This window comes from Marmota marmota, unplaced genomic scaffold, assembly GCF_001458135.2.
Source record: "Marmota marmota marmota unplaced genomic scaffold, marMar, whole genome shotgun sequence".
Taxonomy (NCBI): domain Eukaryota; kingdom Metazoa; phylum Chordata; class Mammalia; order Rodentia; family Sciuridae; genus Marmota; species Marmota marmota.
The window spans coordinates 55,049,457-55,070,062 of NW_025999900.1; the positions used below are offsets into that span (position 1 = coordinate 55,049,457).

A 20,606-nucleotide genomic window follows, 5' to 3' on the forward strand; every position below is an offset into this window, starting at 1 on the left:
TATATTCCTTTTTCTCCTGTTTCCCAACTTTTTTTTTTTCACTGTGGTACTGGGGGTTGAATCTCAAAAGTATTCTACCTCAGAGCTATATCTCCAAGCTCTTTTTATTTTTGAGACAAGGTCTCACTCACTGAGTTGACCAAGCTGGCCTCAAACTTGCGATCCTCTGGCCTCAGCCTCCCAAATTGCTGGGATTACAGTTCTGAGCCATGTGGCAGCTTATTTACACATTCTTTTATCATTCTTTAAAGATTATCTAAAGTTTAAAAAAATTCATCTTTAACTTATTAATAGCTAATGCAAATTCATTTTTTAACTTCTTGTACAAGGAAATCAGGGCAATTCAGTTTCATTATTCTCTTCAGACTTAGATTCTTCCTTAATCCTATTTTATTCTCGATATACATTTTAATTCTACATGACATTATTATGTGCATCAGGATTTATTCATATTTAACTAATTATTATTTCTATTGCTCTCCATTCCTTCCTACAGCTCTGAACTTTGATCTGGAATTATTTTCCTTCTATCCAGTGGAAGCCCTTTAGTGGGATTTTCTTTACTATGGATTAGCTCATGATAATTTTTCTTTTTCCAATACTGAAAATTGAACCCAGGGCTTTGTGCATAACTGAGCCACATCCCCAGAATAATTTTTTTAACACTTCTGATTTTTCATTTTTGAGAGATCTTTTTGGTAAATATAGAATTCATAGTCAACAGTTAGCAATTTGAAGATAGCAAGTCACTTTTTTTCTGATTTTTATTTTATTTCTTTAAGAGTCAGCTATCATTCTTCTATTGTTCATTTAAAGACAAAGGACTGTCCACTCCCTTAATTTCAAGTGTTTTTCAGCTTTTCTGTATTTTTGTTTTCAGAAATTTTGCTATGTTGAAGTGTTTTTTTGTTTGTTTGTTTGTTTTTTATTTTTGTAGTTAAACTGTTGGGGGTCAGAGGGCCTCTTGATTCCATGGCTTTTTGTCACTTGTTAACTTTGGAATATTCTCAGCTGCTTTTTTCAATAATTGTCCCACTTTCTCTTTGTTCTCTTATTAAACAGCCAATTACATGTATATTAGGCATTTCTACCATATTTCACATCTTTCACAATCTTGTTATTTATTTTCCATCCTTTTATTCCTTTGTGCTTTATCATCATCATCATCATCATCATTATCATGTTGGGGATTGAATCCAATGTCTCCCTGAGCTACACTCTCAGATCCCTGCTTTACTTTTGGTGTTTTCTTCTGGTCTATCTTCCAGTTCATTAATTCTCTCTTTAATGGCATATACTCTATTGATCCCATCCACTTGGTTTTTTTATACAGTCTTTATAGCATATAAGTTACATACCATAAAATTTACCCATTGTGCCAGGCACAGTGGCACATGCCTATAATACCAACAGCTTGAGAGGCTGAGGCAGGAGGATTACAAGTTCAAAGCCAACCTCAGCAAAATAGAGAGACCCTAAGCAACTTAGCAAAACCCTGTCTCAAAATGAAAAACAGGCTGGGGAAATCCGTGTTACAAAAAAAAAAAAAATGCCCATTGTGATCAAAGATTTCAGCAATCAATTCAATTTTGCAAGCATAACTATCACCAACTTTAATCTTGGAGCCTTTACACCATTACAAAAAAACTTCATCTACTTGGACTTTAATGGCAGTATGCATATTTTTCAATTTTAGAAGATCTATTTGGTTTCTATTTACAATTTTCAGTTCTCTGGAAAAAAAAAAGTTTTATTTTTTTTCCTTTTTGGTGGTGCTGGGGATTGAACCCAGGGTCTTATGCATGCTAGGCAAGCACTCTACCAACTGAGCTATGTCCCTAGCTCCCCTCTGGAAAATTTTTAATCTTATCTTTTAATTCTTTGAGTACATTAATCACAGTTATTGATTAGTATACCGATATTAATCATAAGAAGTGACCAAAAGCTAGACTCACCCTCTGGGTTATCTACCACTGCCCTCCCCCATTCCAGAGCTTGGTTTTGCTATTCCTCATTGCATTTGATGAGGAATGCTTCCAACTTGATTTTTTTTTTTTTCATCTTAAGCAGATTTTCTCAGCCAGAGAATTGATTTGAACAAACCTGATCTACTACTGCTAGAAACACTAACTACCATGGTAAGCAAGGTGATCGTAATTTATCATACAAATGAGGATGATTTTGAAAATGAAAGTAGGCATTATCTGTGAATATGTCGGGGCAGTAGGCATAGACCAAAACTAAGATGAAAATCAGATTGCAGGACCATCCCAGTAATCATGCACGGAGGACTTTGCTACCAAAAAATAAATATTTAAAAATCACACTGGTCATACCATGAATATGAAAGTAATTTTTCCTCTCTTGGTTGGTGATTGAGTCTTCGACATGAAAGATAGATTTGAACAGGTTCTCACCCTGGAACACACCACTCCGCCGCTCAGTGCATCGGCAGAGGAAGTCAACTATTACACTTGGACTTCCTGGCCCTTATACTTCATCCACGTCCTTGGCTGAGATCTGGTGTGTTGGTATGGTCTTGTGAACATTCTCAAATAGGAGAGAATTTTTTTTCTAAAAAGTTTCAGAAGTTTCAGAGTTGAGAAGAAAATGTTCACAGTTGCAAGAGGAGCCCGGTGCTCCCTTCCCTTCCATTTCTTTTTAAAGAGAGAGAGAGAGAATTTTAATATTTATTTTTTAGTTATTGGCAGACACAACATCTTTGTTTGCATGTGGTGCTGAGGATCGAACCCGGGCCGCGCGCCACCGCTTGAGCCACATCCTCAGCCCCCCCTTCCATTTTATTAGCAGTGCGATCCTTGGCTCTGTCTGCTGCTCTATCTGTCCTCATGAAGGGAACAACCTAAGAAGTGCGGGGCCTGATCTGTCTTAGCTTTTCAAAGAGCTGGATTTGCCTCCTGGGCCGTCTTCTAAAGTGCACCCCTCTGGGCTAGAGAGCAGCTCTCTGACTAATGCCAGAGCAAAGCTGAAGGAGATGCTCTATCAAATGAAACAGGATTGATGTCTAATTATAGACCCTCCACATCTTGTATGTTCAGCCAGTCCTTTCCTGGAATTTTGACGATGCTATTCAGGATATCACTTCCTTTTCTTAATCTGCATATTTTAGAGGACTTGATTCAAAACAATGTTTTGGATACAAATCGTCCAACATTTTTCCAAAACACAGGCTTATATTGGCATATAAAGTCATTTGCCACATGCCTTGTGCTTACATCCTAGCAGGTGGATAATAGATTAGAGTTACTAAGACGTCCCTGTATTTTCCCATCCATAGAACACTGCAATGGAGAAAGAAAACTACCCGGTGAAAACAAAATATGATTCCAACAATTTAAGTTCATATGTCATTGTCATTTACTAAGCAACAGGAAAAAAAATGAAGCATTGGAAACATTGGGCCTAGCAACAAAAATAATGAGTTAAACTCAAAGTACCAATAACCTAGGGTCCAGTTCAGCTGAGATTTTTCTGTGGCCCTGGGGAACATTCAAGAACTCAGAGCCTCTGCTTGTTGATTTACTAACCACTGTCCTGGAGACAGGTTGGCCTCCTTCCCCAAGGCTAAAACCAAAGGGAAACTGAACCCAAGGTCTCTATTAAAAGACCCGAGACAGCACCTGACTGTAATCTATAGCCTCACCACCACTCTGTCTATCAAAATCAACTGTCAAGGTCTTTCTCCACTCAGAGCAGTGGGTCTACACTCCCTTATCTAATCCCCTCCAAGGCAGGGTCTCACCTGCATGGCTTATCTCCAGGTGCCCAGCCCTAACAGCACCCCACTCTGGAGACCTCAACAAACATTTCCAGATGACTAAATGAATTCTCACAGCAATCCAAAGGAAGCAGAAGGCCCATTTCAACACATTTTCAGAGGAAACCGCAAAGACTGATTTGATCTCCCATGGAAACGCCATTGTGGTTTGCTGGGGTCTCTCCAAACTTTAGGGATTCATCTTCTCTAAATTTTTATTTTGGCAAATTTCAAACCCCAAGGAAAGTTGAAGGAATAAGACCAAGAGTAATCTGCAAACCGTAACTACAACCATAAACATGTTGGCAGGCATCTCGTTAGAAAAAGAACATTCTTCATCAGAGGTTTGGTTTTTAAAGAGAACACGGTGTGTTCATAATTGAGTGGTAGGGGACCTTTTCAAAAGGCCAGCACGACATTCATACCTTCAAGGAATATATTATATAGTTGGTGCTTTAAACTGTACCAACATGAAATAATTCAGGACAATTAAGTCCTTCACTGGATGATGCTAATTTTAAGTGAAATAGATGTTCAGAGAAGTGAGAAATCAGGTTGGGCTGAAGTTTCAGAGAGGAAATATGTGGTAGAGACTAGCTGTTTATCAAACCTGTTCCCCCATCTTTCTGGGCACACATCTGGACTATTTGTGTATTTGTATGTGTGTGTGTGTGTGTGTGTATTTTTATTTTACAATAGTGGAGATTTAACCCAGGGGCACTTTAACTACACTGAACTACATCTCCAGACATGTATACATATATGTATGTATATATGTAGAGGGTCTCACTAAGTTGCTGAGGCTGGCCTCAAATGTGTGATCCTCCTATCTCAGCCTCCCAAATAGGTAGGATCACAAGCATGCACAGTGCCCCTGGCTGGACTATGCTTTTCTAAAGCCCCTCTCTGTGAGTCACACTTGGCCATCTTACTGAGTGCCAGATAGTGGCATGGGAAAGAAAGTGGAACATACCCCATCCAGGCCTAGCTAACAGAAACTTAGTCACTCAGGAGCTACCAGGTTCTTTCCCCCTTCTACTGGAGGATTTCCAGTAAGCATAGTGACCTGGGGGGCCATGGGTTGAAAATGGCAAGTGCCTGGGGCTCTAAACCATCAGTGAAAGAGGCATCTCCTCCTCAGGCAGCCCACTTGGATATGCAAGAGGTAAACTTCTGTTGCTTCGTTACACTATTTTGCATTGGTTGAAGCAGCAGTTGTTACCCCCAAGTAACAAAAGTTAGGGCTTAACATACCCCTGAATATTTGTGGAAGGAAGTGATATTTTGAATCATCCAGAGTGCTTTTTCTTAACAACCTAGGAGAACTCGAGCCTCTGTTTTCATAATGAAGCAGGGCACAGGGGACAGCAGATAAACCTGTAGACACTCACTAATCCAGGGCCCACCAAGAACAGACTACAACAGCAGGTACTCAAGCAAAGACAGGAGTCCAAAGGGCCACCAACTGCCTATCTCAAAAGCTGGTGCTGTTTAGAAGGGGCCCTGTCTTCCCTAAAAATCTGTAACCACAGAAAGCCCTTAAATGGGTTTGAAGATGACTTAATTACTTAATTGATTAGAATTTTAAGTCTTACCTTTGCAGATTGGAAATGATTCCAGGAACCTGACCCCCACCAAAAAAAAGGCTAATTCTCAAGAAACACACCTGTAACTCAAGCCTCAAAGAATTCCCTCTGATAAAGTCTCCAGCAGAAAGTAACAGTAAAGTCATACGGAGCAAAACAAAGACAAACACCAAACACAAGGAAACAAAACACCATGAGCAACAACCAGAGGAACGGACACAGCATTGTATTGGATGTCAAATAAATGTTGAATAAGCAATGGAAGAGTACAAATGTGCAAGAGGGGAGCAAGATTAGAGAGATCAGACACAGGAAACTGGAGGACGTTGAAGAAATCATCTACACTGCAGCACAGAGATTCAGAGCAAAGAACATCTGAAAGAGGGTTAGCGGTAGAGAAGACAAAAATCAAGGTCTAGCATTTGAATTAGAATGACAGGGTAGGGAGAACCTTCCGGAACAATGAAAAAGTCATTCCACAAATTCACCAAGTCTCTAAAACCCCTGAAAAATACATACATATTAAGAAATTCACCTCAAGCTACTTTACACCTAATAAGACTCAACTCTAAGAGCAAGAGGAATAGACATTTTGCAACAAGCAATAACTGAAACAGTAGTCTATCCATATATTCTCACTAAATAAAATCTAAAAAGACAAGTGATGGGGATAGAAAGGGATTATAAGGGCTGGGGATGTGGCTCAAGCGGTAGCGCGTTCGCCTGGCATGCGTGCGGCCCGGGTTTGATCCTCAGCACCACATACAAAGATGTTGTGTCTGCCAAAAACTAAAAAAAATAAATATTAAAAAAAATTTCTCTCTCTTAAAAAAAAAAAAGAAAGGGATTATAAGCAAAGAATGAGGTAAATAGATGGGTAAATCCGAACACATATTTCCAGTTTTATATAACAATATCTAATCTTTGGGGTCAAAAATTTTAAAAAAGATAAAACTAAAATGTGGACAGAAAATGGGACTAAAGTTGGGGGAAAAGCGATTGGAATTAAGTGGACTATGATCCTTGCATTGTTTAGGAGGAGAGATAAGATATTAGTTAACTTTGGTTTTGATACCTATGCACGCTAAATTTTGAGAGAACCACTAAAAGTATCCTAGTTCAAGCAGGGCGCAGTGGTGCACACCTGTAATCTCAGTGGCTTGGGAAACTGAGGCAGGAGGATGGTGAATTCAAAGCCAGCCTCAGGAATTTAGGGAGGCCCTAAGCAATTTAGCAAGACCCTGTCTCAAAAAAAAAAAAAAAAAGGGGCTGTGATGTAAGTACCAGAAATACTATAGGATTTTTGACTGTTGACAATATTAATTAGTGAGTGTGTATTGCACTGAATAGTGAATGATTATAAGCAATGTGCCAATCATGTAATGTGAACTGCAGAACTTAGACTTAAGTTAGTGATGTAACAGTCTACACCTGGGTCGTAACCAGGTACTCCCCAGACCTCACCCAGTTATCAGCTGCAGCCACAACTAAACTAGGACTTAAAAACCCAGACTTCTGGGGGCCAGTAGGACCTGGACAGAAAGGCTGAGACCTCCATCGCTGTCATCTCCCTGCATCAGACTCCTTGGCCCGAATCAAGTTCCAGCAGCCTGAACTGAGTTCCAGCGACCTGGACTTAAAACACGTCACCGGTGACCCTCAGTGTAGATTCAGTTAGGACTTAGAATTAGGATGTATGTCTGAAGTATGGTGAGCATTGATAAAATGGATTTGATTGAATGTAACTGCGCATCAGACTGAGTTATAGAAACTGCTCGTGACAGTCTGGGATGTTGCTCACTGGTTAAGCAGCCCTGGGTTGAATCCCTGGTACCAAACAAACAAACCAAGCAATCAGAGTGTAAAAATTCCAAACTTCTAAAGAAAAATATATAAAATCAGGGGAAAAAAAACTTAATTTAAAAGGAAGCAAGAAATGAGAGTAAAAGAAACACAGGAGAGGCAGGAAAATGAAACCAAGAAAAAAATGAGACAAAGAAATAAATTGGGGGCTGGGGTTGTGGCTCCGTGGTAGAGGGCTTCCTCACATGTGTGAGGCCCTGGGTTCGATCCTCAGCACCACATATAAATAAATAAATAAATAGAGATATTGTGTCCATCTACAACTAAAAATATATACAAAAAAAGAAATAAATTGGAATATATTTGTAATTACAATAAGTGTCCAAAAAAATGACACTTCACTATTTTAGTTGGGGCATTTAACATGCCCCTCTCAGTTTAAAAAAAAAAAAAAAAAGGATCAAGCAAAGAATCAATAAAGTAGAGAAGAGTTAAAGAGGTCCTGGGGATGTTGGTAAAGAAAAGGCAAGCAAAGCCAGGCACAGTAGCACATGACAGTAGTCCCAGAGACTTGGGAGGCTGAGGTGGGAGGATTTCAAGTTCCAGGCCAACAATTTAAAAAGACCCTGCCACAAAATAAAAAGGGTTGGGGGTGAAGCTCAGTAGTAGTGGCTCAATCCCTAGTACTGTAAAAATTTTAAAAAAAATGTTTTTTAAATGAGAAGAAAGAGAAAAAGGAAGCAAACATACAAAGTAATATTAGGAACAGAAAATGAATTGTGATGGTACTGAGATTAATGTCAATATAGGCTATTATCAATAATCATAATGTCCCCAAATGTTGAAACCGAGACAAAGTAAATTCTTAGAAATGTATAAATTGCTCTGATGGAGTCAAAGAGAAAGAGAACACCAGATAGTCTTAATGTAAAAGAAATAGGATCAATTCAGTTTTAAAAAGCAAAGCTTTCTTAAAGAAAACTCCCATCCAGAAGGGCATGGTGGCCCACGCCTGTGATCTCAGAGGCTGAGGCAGGAAGATCTCAATTTCAAGACCAGCCTCAGTAACTTAGCAAGGCCCTAAACAAATTAGCAAGACCCTGTCTCAAATTTTAAAATAATCATCATCATCATCATCATCATCATCATCATCATCATCATCGGGTTGGGAATGCACCTCTGGGTTCAATTCCTTGTACCAAAAAAAAAAAAGCAAACAAACAAACAACAACAAACACCAGTTCTGGATAAACAAACTGCTATCAAGCATTCTCAGGAACACATAATTCTAGTCTTTTACAAACTACTACAGAAAATGGAAAAAGATAACACTTTGAGTTATTTTGGAGGTTAGAATAACATTGATACCAAAACATGTTAAGAGAAATATAAGACTTCTTACCCATGATCATAGATGCAAAACTCCTAAGAATTATTGTTTAAGCAAAAAGAAATGTATAGAAAAGATAACATCATAAAACTAAGTTATTTCAGAAATGTAAGGTTAGCTTAACATTTTAAAAATTGATTAATGTAATTCACCATATTAAAGGAAAAGGTCACATAGATAGCTCAATAAATAGAGAAAAATAATTTTATATAATTTGACATCCGCTAAAGATTTAGAAAATAACATATAGAAAAGTGAGAGACTTAAAAAAAAAACTTACTGGACCTGACAAGGGGCTTCTACACAACACCTTGACAATATGACACTTTAGAGTGCAACAGTAGGACCTTTTGTGACACGGGGACCTTCAATCACTACTTCTCTTCAGTGTGATCAAAGAGGGTCTAGCCAGTGCAGTAAGGAAAGAAAAAGAAATAATTGACATAAGGATTGGCAAAAAAAAAAAAAAAAAATGCCATCTTTTGCAAATGATATGATTATCCACATAAAAAATCCAAAAGAATTTACAAAAACATAATAAGGTTGATAAAAGCCTCAGGATACAAGAATAATATACAAAATCAATTCCACCAATTCCACTTCTTGAACATATGCATAACCTTTGACAAAACAATTAGTTCTATGCTAGATACATACCTAGCAGTGTTCACTAAAAACATATAGCATGTGTTCACTAAAAAAACATATCCGTGAAAATTCAAAACCAGCACTCTTAATTGTATAAACTATAGGAGAGGGCAAAGAATTATTGCTACATGCAACAACCGGTCCTGTATGAATTCTCAGAAACATAATTGGTGTGTAGGAGAAAAAACACACAAAGATAATACACTATATGATTACTTCCACATAAAGTTCACACACAGGCAAAACCTGCTTATGATGTTCAAAGTTAGGAGAGTAATGGCCGTGCAGAGGACAGGGACTTTGGAGGCAGAAGAGGGATGCTTTGGGTACAGTGATACTTTACTTATTGATCTAGGTTCTGGTCACACGGGTATGTTCACTTTTAAAAAAATCATCAAGCTTTAGATTTGTCCTCATTTTGTATATGTAATTCAATAAAAATAAGTTTCCCTTGATCAAGTAAATATCTATATATCTATCAAGAAGCTGCTATATAGATACAGATGAAACTGTGGGCTAGATAAAAGCATACATACTATATATATATATGATATTTATGTATGTAATGTGTGTAAGATATTTTTTGTGTGTGCATGTTTGTATCTATATGTAATATAAAAAATAACTTTATACCGGCTTCATATGATAAACAAATAAACAGTTCTGGGTGAATCAAGGCTGAAATAGGACAGGTAAACAGGTATTCCACAAATGAAGAAATATGTATGTCATATTAGTCTATTTTCTATTCCTATAACAAAATAACTGAAGTTGAGTACCTTATAAAAGAAAAGAGGTTTATTTAGCTTGTATTTTAGGGGGGCTAATATCCATAATTGGGCAGCCTCAACTGTTCAGCTCCTGGTAAGGATCCCCTGGGCTGCATCATAATATGGCAGATGACATGGCAGAAGCACATGAGAGAGGAAGAGATCTCATGGTGGAACAAGAAGCCAGGGAAGGACCAAGGTGCCATATTTGCTCTTTTATAACAATTTCCTTTAGTCTCACTCCACAAGATCAGGACTAATCCTTCCCAAGGGCAAAGGCCTTCCACTAGGCCCTGCCTCTCACCACCTTTCTCACCACCACCTGGGGACACACCCAAACCCTGTGCAACCATGGTCATGACCAATGACCATGAAGAGACATTCCCTCTTGTTAACCAGGAGAATTAAAACGACAATGGATTATTTTATACTTAATTGGGAAAAATTCTCAAGTCTGACAATAAGGACAGTTAGAATATAAAACAACAGAGATACTCATTTACCATTGGTGGGAGTATAACTGTTCACTTTTTTAAAAAAATTTTTTTAGCTGTTGATGAACCTTTATTTTATTCATGTATTTATATATGGTACCTCACACATGCTCAGCAAGTGCTCTACCACGAGCCACACCCCCAGCCCAACTGTATACTTTTAATGCTGGGGAGCAGCCAGCCTGCCCCAGGGTCTGCTGTGGCCAGAGGAGGGTGTGAAAAGATCGCCTGACCAGTGGCTTGATGGAGAGTGGGGCTCACCCTCAATCTGCTGACCAAGGGTACTGGGCTGGGGGACACCTGGGCAAGAAGAGTAGCACCTGGTACAGCCAAGAGGATGACCAGACAAGTTTTTGTTTGTTTGTTTTTGTTTTACAAACTGTGAGTCATGTATTTCATCCTAACCAGTGTTTTCTTCATTAACCAAGACTAATGGAATACTAAACTAAGGGTAGCAAGAATAACATCTTGTGAAACCTCTGTTTCAACTATATTTTATTGTATAAAAGCTTTTGCTTCACTGTGGTAGGGACTTTCTCAGAACAAAGGAAAGATAACAGGGCACCATCAGTGTGCACCTCCCACAGCTCTGTTGTAACAGGGTTGCAACTGTATACTACAGACACAGAATGCCCAATCAGAAGATGCACTGAGTTTTGCAGGAGACAAAGAGCAGGCAAGGAAGGAATAACTACCAGGAGTAGAGGAGGTATCGCCTCCTGCTCAAGGGCACTCAGTCTTCCGATACAAACCTGCTAGTGCTGGCACTGATAAATGCTGCTTCCTGCTGAATGCCCAGGTGCCCTGTCTCTGTGAGAGAATCCCACATCATCAGACCACCTGTATACAAGTGTACCTGCAGGCTAACTAGAATCTCATCAACAATGTGTCTACATCTCTCTGCAGGTCTTCGAAAAACCACTGCTAGACTAGGTGTTAGGAAACCACAGCCCTCACCCACTGGGCAGCTGAAAGAGCAGCGCGCTGGAGAGCAGAGGCCATCCCACCTCAGGATCAGGAGCTCACTCACCTCCAAAAGAAACCAAAAGAAGGGCGAGCTCACCGTCCTTTCCAGAACTCCATCAAAGCAAAACCTGGGGGCAGGTGAGTGGGGGAACCGACATTAGGCCATGGTACTGCCCTCTCAGAGACTGAGACTATTTGGATTATCAGGTCCAACTAGTGGTTAAATAGGTGTGATCAACAGCTGTCCCTCTTGGTGATCAAGAGGGGGCTGCTGGGGAGGAAGTTTGGCAGCAGACAAAATGAACCAAAGGCATGTTCTCTGCACCCAGAGTTTTTAAGTGGGCAAAACTGGCAACTCTGTGTCACGGAAACAAACAAAAAAGGGGGGGGGGTGGTCACAGCCAGGGAAAAAACATGCAAGGTGCAGGACAGCTGGAAGGACAAGACAAGGCAAGTTCAGGGACGAAGGGATCCTATCAGATCCTGGGCAGGATGGGTGGGGTCAGATTATTCAAGGACTTGAAAGTTAGGCAGAGGAGGTCAGAGTTGGTAAGATGGGCATCAGGGAGCCACCCTAGGTCCTTAGTAAACAAAAGAGATAATGATATTCACAATATAACGAGAAAAACAGCTCCATGATTTGAGTTGAAACTATGTGCCAAGCTCTGTACCGAGTGCTTTTCAGGGGCCTATTTTAGCCTCCACAATAATCATTTTAGAATTCCCACATTATTGAGTTTTATTTCCATATTAGGTGTGGAAACGACACCTAAGGCTTGAGTCTCAGGTTAAGTAGTTGGCCTAAAGTCACACTGTTGGAAGGGGCAGAGACAAAGTTTGAAAACAGGAAGTCCAGTGTCAAAGCCCACACTTTGAGAGGGAGGTAGGGGCAGAAGTCTTCAGGAGTGAAGGACGGAAAGTAGCTGGGGGGACAGGCCCCTGAGGTCATGTGCAGCATTCCTGGGGGAAGCATCAGAACTGGAGATGAGTATGGGGGGGACTTTAAGAAAGCAGCATGGGGTCCCGGGGGTGAACTAGATGCATGTGGGGTGAAAGGAATGGCTGTCCAAGTTCCTAACCTGGGAAACCAGGAGGATGGTTGGAACAGAGAGGGAAGGAGCGCCCTCACCAAAGACTTCTGCTGAAAGGTCTAGGCTCTAGGTCATCTCTTTCAGGTCCTTCTTTCATTCATTTTGAAGATCAAAGAACTATTAAAAGTGAGTATTTTTCTGGAACATCTACACTTCCAAGGTCATGGAAGGAGCTCAGGAATATGCAGTGGGAGTAGAAGCGCCCAGACCCTGGCCTTTCCCTTGCAGGCCATCTCCTCTCAGCCCATGGTAGCCAGGCCTCCAGCAGCCTACAACAGCACAGCGCGCAGAGGCACCCAGCCCCTTCTCAGATGAAGCCTGCCCCCAGCTCGCATGTAGACCTTAAGTGGTGGGATCAGCACCCTTGAGAGTGGTCCTGCACCGGTGACCGAGGGCATTGTCCCCACAGGCTCTCTGCCCAAAGTGATCTCTGCCTCGCCTCCTACTGTGTCCCCCACCTGGTGTCTTCCTGGGATCGATCCCGAAGTAAACTACCCACTCACCAATGCTCCATACAATAGGCACAAAATCTCCAAGAAGGATCCCAGAAGGGACATCCCCGTATCAGCTTAGAATATAAACTTCAAAAAGAGTCACAGGTGTGGACATTTCCAGTTAATAACCTGTTACAGAGCAGGTGGAATACTGTCTGCCAGTGATTTCTTCATCCTTTATCCCTATTCAAAGGCATAATTCCTGGTATGCAGTAGCTGCTCAATAAATGCTCACTGAATAAATGTGTGGGTAATTTTCCTGAATTTATACATGTCTTTAGCCCTTGTCAATTCTTTTGACTTCATGCATGTGAATGTGTGAACTCAGACCTAAGAAATATGAGTGAGTTTCATCAAGTTCTGATCATCCGCCTGACCTCTTCGAGGGAATTAGAAAGCACCAGGCACATACTTCACTGGGTATGTGTACATCTGCTGCACCTAGAAATCCTTAATGCTGGTCACTTCTGGGATATAAAGGGGACAGTCACTCTGAGCCCAATCTCCACACTGCTATTTTACTACAATCTCCTAATAGAGGAGATAATGTGAGTAGATTTGATGATACTCAAATAGCATCTCTGTGTTATTCTACTCAACACTCAAAATCCTTCCTGTTTCACCTGGTCAACCGCATACTAGGCACGGTGGGATGCTCAGCAGACGATTTAACTTGTAATCCCCCCTCCCCCCCACCAGTCCACCTACAAGCAGAGCTCTCTGTTCAGATGACAGAGTCAAACTGACCTCCCCAGCCTGGTCCCTAGGAGCCTACATGGTATCTGTATGACTTAGGAGGGGGTGGTCCCAGGACAAGGTACTAGACATCCTGCAGGTGGCTTAAACCAGTTTTTTTTTTTTAAATGTGAGAGGGAGGAGATGCTATTGTCTTTGTACCCCTGAATGTGCTGAGCAGTTCATATCAATTATACAAGTGAGTGTTGTCTAGGAAATCTGTTTTTGTGGGTTAGAGATGCCACCAACAGTTAGACTGAGTATGATACTTTGTAATTCAGAAAAATTGTATCCTGTGGTTAAAACTTTTTGTTTACTGAGTAAGTGAATATGCTCAGGGGTTGAAGAAGGAAAATCTAAAAGATACAGATGAATGAAAAATAATCACTGACAAGGGACCTAAAAAGTCCCTCCCATCACTAATGGTCAGATTCAGGAACTGAAAAAGCTAAGAATCAAATTCTTACCAGAATCATAGCAAATATTTCCCATGCCACCCCCAGAGGGAGACCACTTCAAATGTGGAAGGGTATGCCATCAACCCTGGAACAGAAATGGTCAGAGAAACAGTGGTGAGGTCAACAGTGGGGCAGGGAATCTGGAGGTGGGGCTCAGGATGAGGACTAATTGGGATACCAAAGAATGTGTGGCTCTAGGAATGTGGTTGCTTCAGCTTCTTCATCTGCACAAGGGGACACCAATGCCTATTAAAATTATCATAGTAGTAGTGCATTAATACTAGGTCACTATGAGAATCAAACACAATAATATAGGGCGTCACACCGGACACACCAAAGCCCCTTCCCCATGTAATGTGACTTTTCTCTATGACCCGAGATTGCCAAACTCACTCAAAGCAACTTCTTTCTTTTTCTACAGGTTAAATCTAGTCACAAGAAACACCAGGATGGTCTTGATTTAGAGACATTTATTAACCAGTCATTACAGAGTAATTGATTTCATCTTAAAGGCTGCAAAAGTATTGGGCAAGGAATCTCTTAGGTTATCTCAAATCAAACCTTGTATCATATTCGAAACTCCCCTCTGCACAAAGGGCTTGCTGCTGTCTGAATCTTTGCAGTTGCAAAGGTACTGAGCACACACTGTCACGTGTGGGGAAGTCCTGCATTGACAACCTCAGCAATGTCCTGGCAACTGGCACACATCCTTTATTTCAAAAAGAAAGCCCTCAAGGACACAGGAGGGCAATGCCCCCTCCCAAGGAGGCGCTGCTCTGTCATGGCCTTGGGTGGGGTTCCTCTGGTTTTCTCTGGCTGTACACACTCCTTCTTCTTTGAAATGCAGGTGGGAGGAGAATGAGATAGCGTTAACCAGCCTAACCATGAAAAAGCTTTATTCAATACGATTCCATGAACAAAAGTTATCCAACATCATTTTTACCCACAACCACCGGACGACTATTTTATGTTTATACCAGTTTCATCTTTGTAGAGAAAATACTTTCTTTAAAAAATGTTGGAAGCTCTGTGGTTTCCTGGAACACTGGTTCTTTTAACCATGATCTCTAACCCCACGCAGGTCGAAAGAACATGGCAAACACAAAAGAAGAACTAAGAGAAGGTGAAGAGGGACCGTCCTTCCTACCTTTTCTATCCGTTTTTCTACTTCCATAGACTCCCCAATAGTGCAGCCCCCAAGAATCAGTGCAGGGAGATGTACAGTGTCCCTAAGAAGCAAAACCTGATTGCATACAGTTTGCCTGAAGTCTCTGTTGATTTCTTCGTCCCTCCCAGCCGGTGCATATGAGAATCAAGCAGTTAGGAAACTCACAGGTGGAACTCAAGGGGATTTCCCCCATCCACAGCCCCTAGAAACCTGGTAGCCTCTGGGATGGAAAGGGGACAACTGAGCTCAATCTCCATGCTGCTATTTCAGTTCAATCTCTTAATAGATGAGATAATGTGGGTATATTTGATGATATTCAAATATCATCTGTGTGTTATCATTTGACTCAACACTCAAAACACTACGGAGTCTGCCAAGCAGATTTATATAGCTTGGCAAACTTTCATTTCATGAATGACACTTAATATGAAATTATTTTCACTGACTAATAGAATAACAGTCATGAACAGATCCTGAGGTGATAATAGATGGTACCCCTGCCTTCCAGGAAAATTATAACCATCTCAGACATTTCCACATGATGTTCCTCTAACTTATAAGAAAAGGGGTCCCTGGTTTATAAGGAACCTCTACAAATACCTTTCTGCCTTCTCTCATCACGGACTTGGCCAGGGCTTTTCATACCTGTGGCCCAGTCCATACCTTTTCTATTTGCTTGTGGGCTTCTTTCAGTTTATCTTATCAACTACCTTCTTCCTGCCCACTCTGAGCCCAGGTCCTCTGAAAATGTCAAGGCAAACTTCTCTCTTTAGCTAAGAGAGTACAGGGCTCTGTAAGCAGCTCCCTCGGGCCTTCTTTAAAGACTATCTGGGCACTTTAAAGGCAGTGCTTTCCAACTGTGTTGGCAGGGGTTCTACAAGTTCTAGGGTGAGCTCCAGGCACACCCCAGGGGCGATTGCAGGCTTTCGGCTCAGGGTTTCCCCAGAGTCACTCTGTTTTTATTCAATTCCTATATTAGAGTCTTACATAAGATTCCACTTGGTGCTAAATATAAAACAAAAATGATGTCTATACAAATGTGTGAAAAACATTGCAGTAACTGGTTCTCTCTCCCTTGGGCTCTCTGAACCTCCCCCACCAGACTGTTCCCTGCAAATGGAGGTATACACACATTTCTTTAAAGAAGTTTACCTTTTATAGCCCTTTCCAAAATGTGAAACATACATAAATTGAAACAATTAAATATCCTTATTTCTAACATGCCTCAAATAATTCAGATTTGGACACAGTAAATGCCTTCAAAGTTAAAATGTGTTGTACTCTAAACTGGGTTTGGTCTATTCTAACCCAACTTTGACTCTTGCCATCTGCAAGGTTAGCATATAACTGTTATGTATTTTTGACAGACATTTTTCTTATTGGCAAAGAAAAGAATGAAGCTGCCTCCCTCCCTTTACCTCTCCACATTAATCCAAACTCAAGACTGGCACTTAGTTGGGATTCTAGAATAATTCTTAAAAATTTAGCATAGCCATAATAAAAACACCAGCTTCAGTGAGTAGTAACTAGCTGACAACTAAAAATGAACTGGAATTTTATTGACCATCTTGCTAATATGCATTGGTAAAATAAGTTGTACATGGTAGTATAATAATCAATTTTTCTTTTTTTTTATATAGCGATCAATTGTTCTAATTCCAAAGTCAAAAAGAAATACAGAAATGCCAAAGATTCAAAGTGAATTAACTGTACTCCCAGAAGTCCCTTTAGAAATGAAATGTTCTGATAAAACTATTTGACAGACAATGGAGAATGAAGGTAAATTCTGGAAACCAAGAAATCCAATTCATTTCCTTCAGTTTGTAAAAACAAGCAACTGACCCGTTTCCTGCCAATGAACATACTTGCAGAGAAGAAAGCTCCCTACCGGAAATCCTTTGCTAAAAGAGACCAGTTGTGCCATTAAATCTAACCTTCCTCACTGAGTCCTAACGAGTTAAATATTTGATAATGTAAGATCATGAAATAGACACTGAAGCACCCAAATGATGCTATGCTGCTTCTGAGCTCTCTGTTTCCTACAACCCTAATGCAGGTTATGAAATGAACATTAAAATATAGTTAGGAATCTTTCTATCTCATCCCTCCCCCCATACAATTTGTTAATGAAAACAAGGGAAAGTTGATGCTCTTGAGATCAAACTGTTAATTGAATAAGTCTTAAAACTGACACTTTTCAATTAAGACAAATACAAGGCTATGAATTACCATGTTGAAAAGAAGATATTTCTAAATGAATATCAAGAACTTAAAATGTAAAGATGGCCATTGACAAGATCAGGAAAATATAACAAACACATTTGATTTATATTCACAAGGTTTGATGACGACCCTTAGTCAAAACTTAGGTTATTTTTCAGTTAGCAAAATAAATGAGTGGGGGTGAGGTCCTCCAAATTTTTCTCCTTTCTTTATTTTTCTCACTGTTACCAAGATAGTGAAATAGTTGCAACTATTATTTTTGGACCCTCTAAATTATCCTAAAAATTAAAGCACTTTTCTCCATCCACCAAAGAGGAAAGTAGTCTAAATCAACTGAATACTAATATTTGCAGTTTTGAAACAGTATTCCATTTAGGAGTTTTTCCTTTCCTACCAAGAACACCCTCCCTCACACTTTTCTGGAGCACTGGACAGTCTGACTGTTTCCCCTGCATGCCGCCTCATAGCAGGGGCCCCAAATACCACAGTTCTTTAAGCTCAATTGCTTCAGTTCAACTTTGAACCCTCTTGCAAACAGAAAAGCTCCATTATACCTTCCCCAGATGACTCTTCATCTACAGGTAACATTCTAGTCTTCGCAGCTTTCAAGAGTTTGGGGATTTTCTTTTTCTTTTTCTTTTTTTGTGCTAGCAGTTAGACATACAATTCAGTTTCAATCCAAAATTAAAAGCACAAAATACATTCTTCTGAGCCTTCCCTTTGCACAACTCAAGAGGTAGCAAAATGCTAAGTAAGCATAAGTGCTCATCCTGGCTCTCAGGCTTTTTCCTGAACTATTTTCAATAAAAATACAGTTATGAAATCCAGGAGACTGCATTTTTGGTTGTTGTTGTAAAATGACCTTGATTTGACAGGCAGGATCTCAGGTTTCAACAGATGCTGTGGGAAAGCTTACAGAAGCCAGCGTGTTCTCCAGGCATCTGTGGTGACATGCAGGGTGTTTTTTTTTTTTTTTTTTAAAGTGGTGGTCGTGGTAGTGGATGTATATGTAGTGGTGGGGGTGGGGTTACTCTTCTCAGTTTCCATAACAACCATGTCTCCACTCATGGGTTATTAGATACCATCCACTTCCTGTGTCTAAATTTTTAAACCAATCAGAAAAGTGTTTATACATTTAACAACTTCTGGGAGGGCGCTTCTTTAATGAGGCACTTTAAGGCTAAATGAAGACATCCACAGGCTTATATAGTCATCTTACAGAGGCAACATTTCACAGTGTTTACTAATTCATAGCCTTATATGCCGAAGAATAGCCTTTTCCATGGATATGAAATGCATTCTCCTCAAAGCAGATGCCACAATTTCTTATCACAGTGTACAAGCTGATTTTGATGGTGAGCTCTTCATTGTCTTTTTCTTTCACTGTCACAAGACTTAGATTTAGTGCGTGAAACATGCTAACGCAAAAGGCACTTAAATTATCAAAGTAATGATACAGTTAGGCATCCATCTGCTGATTTTGCTATTTAAATACTCTGATCCAAGAACGGTTCGGAAAAATTAATTCTAAGTTGGACAACTTTGCATTCTACAACTTGGAAGCAGAAATCATTGAGAATGTCTTGTAAAGTGATACATCTATCAATGGAAGCTAGTAGCTGAGGTCTGCAAAGAAATTTGTCACCAAAATGGCCTACTTTATCTGGATAGAAACAACAACCAAAAATTAAACATAAAGCTTTCTCGTGCAAACTGCAGCAGGATTTAAAAAAAAAAAAAAAAAAAATCTCGCAGAGACCCATGCACAAGAAGGCTCATCTGAAATTATGGCACGATTTTAAAAGAGGGTTTGGGGTGACTGTTTTCCTAAGTCTCAATCTAACTGACCAATCAGTGCAAGAGTTAGAGCGGGCTCCAGACATTGGTGCCGTCTTCAGAGCTCTGCACCCTCAGAGCTGCTCGCCCTGTCTAAGGCAGAGCTGGCGATCAATGAATAACCGGGAACAAAAGGAATATAACAGGATGTCTTTCTTAGCAAAGGGAATCGCTTTCCTTTTTCCTCAATGAGCCGGTCGCACCCTGCCTACGACAGCGCCACATGGGAGCTTCCACCAGACCAGTCCTTTGGATGAGGCACATTTTGCATTTGCAATCATGTGTCCCAACTGCTAGCAAATGTGTCACCTTAAGCACAGCCTGTGACGGAGGGCTCCCTGAGCCCAACCAATTGGAACTAATAAATTAAATAAATTAATAACCCCACGATTAAAAGCTCCGAGAAAGACCGTGCTTCCCTTTCCCAAATTTCACTCCCAGAGTATAAACAAAGCATGAAATATACAGTTTCTTCAGCCTCCTCGGCTGGCAATCGTGGTTTTTCCGCCTCAAAACAATGTTGCTCAAAAAAAAAACAAAAAAGAGAGAGAGAAATATTCTTGCTGCTTTCAACGGAAACTCTCATCTGTCTGTGTCACATCAGGATAAGCAGCTACAGTATTTGAACAGAGGTTTAAACTGCCCACAGATCTGACACTCTGTTTATAATTGATAGCAAAACAGTTGCGACAGCAAGGGCTGCAAACTGCCCCAGCCAAACTCCACATTTAACACGTTGGTCCCTTGAAAAACAAAAGTCATGCGGGGGACCCCACCAAAGCGGGCTTCCCCAGGAGTCATTAGCAGGATCACACCCATTAGATGGTGATTTTTATAAATATCCATTTGCCGGCGATTTTTTTTTTAATTGTTAGTTTTTTTTTTTTTTTCCAAAAACACCTACCTACAGATTCCAGAGAAACTTTTTTTTTCCTTTTTCTTTCTTTCTTTTCTTTTTTTTTTTTTTAATGAACTTACTTTTGAGACAAAACTAATGAAAATAAAGCAACTTGCCATCCCCCCGGCTCTTCCCCATCTGGGGCTGCAGGCTATAAATCCATGGGAAACTAGGTGCAAACACGGGGGCGGGCACCGTGCAACCAGCCCCGGCCCCGCGGCGGCCGGGGCGCGGGCTCCTCATGACAATGCTAAACCGCGGCGGGGAC

General features: G+C 40.4%; 1 protein-coding gene across 7 annotated transcripts in view; it reads right to left on the reverse strand.

Moving 5' to 3' along the window:
* Foxn3 (forkhead box N3) overlaps positions 1–20,606 on the reverse strand; it is a 381,661-nt gene that overhangs the window by 360,907 nt on the left and 148 nt on the right. Inside the window, exon 1 of one of the 7 annotated variants that reach the window (XM_048799157.1) lies at positions 11,500–11,517. The exons of the other annotated variants lie outside the window; for them this stretch is intronic. The gene's annotated coding sequence lies outside the window, so the exon portion shown is untranslated. Of the gene's footprint in view, positions 1–11,499; positions 11,518–20,606 lie in introns of those variants that run through there. 7 annotated transcript variants of the gene reach the window in all.